Raw genomic sequence first — 4,214 nt, 5'->3', positions numbered from 1 at the left:
CTCATAGTACTGTGCATAGTGGGAGCGCTCGTCGAAGTCACTGTAATGCCTATAAGTGGCGTGCAGGCTCGGCCCTCAACCTATCAAGCAGTTTTAGTTTTTATAATTCGATTGAGTGAGTGCCATCATTTCTTTGCCGTCTGTACTTCATATCCAACATGAACCACCACCACCAGCAGAGACAGCTGGACAGAATAAATCTGACAGGAAGTACTTATAAATTACTTTTTCTGTCAACAAAGTCAGTTTATGTGGGGGCAGCAGTTACCATTGTACTGCTTACATGCAAGATTTAGAGAAGAACTGCATATGACCTAGTGTGATAAATTCATAGCATTATGACATTCCCTGTACACAATGTATACGAGTATTTAATGTGTTTATACTTAGGTTTTGCTCTTATTGTTAGAGACCCTGATCTGGAACTGGACCAGTATATGAATGTGTTCTGTAACATACTGTTCCCTCAGCAGCGGCAACTTCTGTCTTTCTGACCTATTGAACTTATCATTCGAATACATAGTTGCACACTGCAAAACAATCAGAAGGAATACGGCCTGACAGTGAGTAGCTATTAATGTAATTATCAGTTGTAAATTGATTATACATATCCTATAATTTTTATTTTCAAGCCTACCAACCCATAACCACACACTTGGATGGCTTATAAAGTGCCAGCAGTTGGCCTTGCAGAAGCAGAGTCACCTAACTGCCAACTTTGTAATGTTTTGGTAAACTGGCTGCATAACTGGTAAACTGGCACTGAGACACCATACATATGCCGCAATTACACCACAACTGCACCATACATGTACCTCAACTATGACACAATTATGCCATGTATACACGCTATATATGCCACACATACACTGCACATACACCATGCATATGTCATACGTATATTGCTGTAAGATACGTCAGCAGTATAAAAATGATGATGTCATAGCATAGACTGTCAAAATTTTAGTTGAGTGGCATCAAATCTGGAAAATGGTAAAACTATCAATTTGGTAGGATGCCAAATCTAAATTGGTAAAACAGGTAGTATAGACTAAAATGTGGATGTACCAGCCAAAAAAGAATTGGCAGATGTGTAAATATATCTGTTCTTGCAGTTGTGCAATTACATTAATTACTAGAATACTCTGAGCATTAATGATTGCTGATCCGCTGGCGTCCATATTTGCTGTAGTCAGAAGCAGAGTTGAAAAAAAAATGGAGTTACTATCACTCTGCAGTGTGTGTGACATCATAGCATATCCTGTACAAATGGTGATAAATACGAACCTAACAGACTTTGACATTACAGTGTGTGAGGATTCTACAAAAATGTTGCATAAGATTGAACTTAAAAAATGGTACTCCATTTTACCATAATTAATGACATTTGTATCTAGCAGCAGCGTAGTGGACCTTTCCTGTAAGCACTCCACAAATATTGAGACTGGTAACGCATTTACATTAAATATTTGGGTACATATGCATTATTGATTGGGTATCTCTATTTGGTAGCTCGCATTTCTTGCTGTCCCTACACACACACACACACACACACACACACACACACACACACACAAGCACTCATTTCTACCTAGGTGGTGACTGCTACAAACATGGACTTAGCATTTTTGCAAGCCCCAACTTGTCAAGACTAACATTCTACCTACAGTCATGTGCAAACTGGCGCCTATGTCACTACAGATGTGTTATATTAACGCAGCAGGGGAAACTTTTTTGTCGCCACGATACAATCAATTAATGCTATATCATAGGTCTTCGGAAAAAAGGAACCAATGTATCAAACTTAAAATATTATTTGCCTGTCTATGGGCAATGAGGAAACTGAGACACTGTCGTATCACGTCTTACAGCATATGCGTCTCTTAAGCTTCAGTTTATAACTACAGTATTTACTCAACAGATTAGGGAAGAAGATTTATACTGCTCTTTACGTACACCGAAATAGACGTTAGTGTGTCCACATGTCTCCACTGTCAAGTATAAAAGGCCGTAACAAGAAGTGGAATACAAAATATGCAACCATAAAAAAATTGTAGAATTGGTTGTCTGACGTTGAGACAACACATCTCCTGCTGAGTACACCACTAAATGCATAATGTCATGATCATCTTGTCCACCAAAACTGCCAGCTGAGCTACCCACAGCAGACAGCCCTCCAGATAGGTAAAAAAAAAAGTGTTTTTAATACATTACCATCCATGTATGTGTCAGCACCGTATCTTAACTCTTACATATAAATTAACATGGAGAGATGCAGCGTAAAACCAGTGTACCACGCAACTGGGCAGGTCAATACTGAATGAATTCCGCGAGATGCTGCGTCCCACTCATCTGTCTCCACTTGCCAGCTGCACAACACACACACAAATGTCACTAGCCTTGATGATACATGTCGGATAACACGTGTTGCTGGCATAGTGTGATCTTGTTTCAGTTTAGCAACGCAAATCACATAAACTATGAATATTAAGACATTTATAGGAGAACTTGATCCATTACTCAAATCGGAAATACAAAATGAAGAATAATATTTCACAGTATGCTGCTGTGATGGCGCTGCATCACAATACACATAATTACACATAATTAGCTAGAATTTCAGTCTGATTGTTGTTTAGACATATGTATGTGTAACTGGTTTACCATCCCCACAGTGAAATAGGCTTCTTTCATATTTTCTTGTGATAATTATACCCCACATCTGTTAGTCCAACCTGATAAGTATCCAAGGCTGGCAGGTGCATCCTGTATTTTGCACATGACACACCACAAAAATCCAAAGCATGCTACAAAGAGCTGAGAGGTGACACCTCTGCATCAAGTTAACATAGCTGTTGGGAACCCGTGAAGCGTCAACGACGCCAGCAAAACATTATTAGAGTTCAGTTATTTATTCTCATTGTTTAAAAGTCATTGTTCTTCTGCAGCAGCCCCAGCTGTTGCTAATTCAGCTGTGTGCTGGATTCTAGCTGACATCTGTCGAGTCAGCTCAGCGCTTGCACTCCCAGGAGGTGATGTGATTGACCCTGGCGGCGCGCCTGCTGCCGGCGAGTGGGATAGGGGCTGCCCAGTGCGAAGTGGTTCTCGTGCCAGCCCGCGAAGTGTACTCGGTCCTATTGTAAATTCTACGATGACCCTTGAAGACCCGTCTGCGGTGTACCTGGTATTGGTAGTCGTGTGGTCGGTTGGTCTTCTCTCTAGCACGGGTGGGCTTCGGCATTCAAAAGCACCTGAGTGGCCGGCCGAAGTGGCCGTGCGGTTAAAGGCGCTGCAGTCTGGAACCGCAAGACCGCTACGGTCGCAGGTTCGAATCCTGCCTCGGGCATGGGTGTGTGTGATGTCTCTAGGTTAGTTAGGTTTAACTAGTTCTAAGGTCTAGGGGACTAATGACCTCAGAAGTTGAGTCCCAGAGCCATTTGAACCATTTGCACCTGAGTGTTGGACAGGAACATGGATCCTGAGAGGCCCTGCTACTGGCTTCTGTGCTGAAGTCCGATATTCGCAGCACTCTGTGATGTGGTGTTGTCGGAAGACAGTCAGTTTCTCCATCAGTAGATAACAGATTTACTGCAATATAGTAATCATGGAATCGAGTGTTGTTATTACGAAGGCCATTAATCCCAATGATCAAATAATGGCAAGAACTGCAGAGCTGGAGTATTTAAAGGGAGCTAGTGTGAGGTTATGACACAAATCTCGGTTCGTAATGACCTACTGTGCCCTCATTCTGCTACATCCACTTGACAGGCTGTTAACTTCAGTGTCGATCCCTTGCTATGTTCCATTATGAAATAGATACAGTGTCTTGCAACGTGCCTTACGAATTAACGAATATATTTGTCTTGCTTCTTTTGGTTTTCCATCCTCTTTTCTGCTAAATGTTTATTCCTTACTGGGCAGACAGTGACATCGACTTGACCCACTTGTGCCATAATGGCTTGCTTCCTGCTTCCACCTTTGTCTCTGTCATGGCTTGAATTTCCTGAGGCAATGTGAGTGATATTTAATAAATTTTATTCTAATTTCTACCCCTTACTATCCTGTACCGGTACATCCTCACAGTAAAATAGGCTTCCATATTTTTTCGTGATAATTACACCCTACATCTATTAGTCCAACCTGGTAAGTATCCCAGGTTGGCGGACACATTCCATATTTTGCACATCACACACCATAGAAATCCGAAGCTTGCT

Source organism: Schistocerca americana, chromosome X, assembly GCF_021461395.2.
Source record: "Schistocerca americana isolate TAMUIC-IGC-003095 chromosome X, iqSchAmer2.1, whole genome shotgun sequence".
In the NCBI taxonomy this organism is placed as follows: Eukaryota; Metazoa; Arthropoda; class Insecta; order Orthoptera; family Acrididae; genus Schistocerca; species Schistocerca americana.
Note: the sequence above shows the minus strand (reverse complement) of the source record.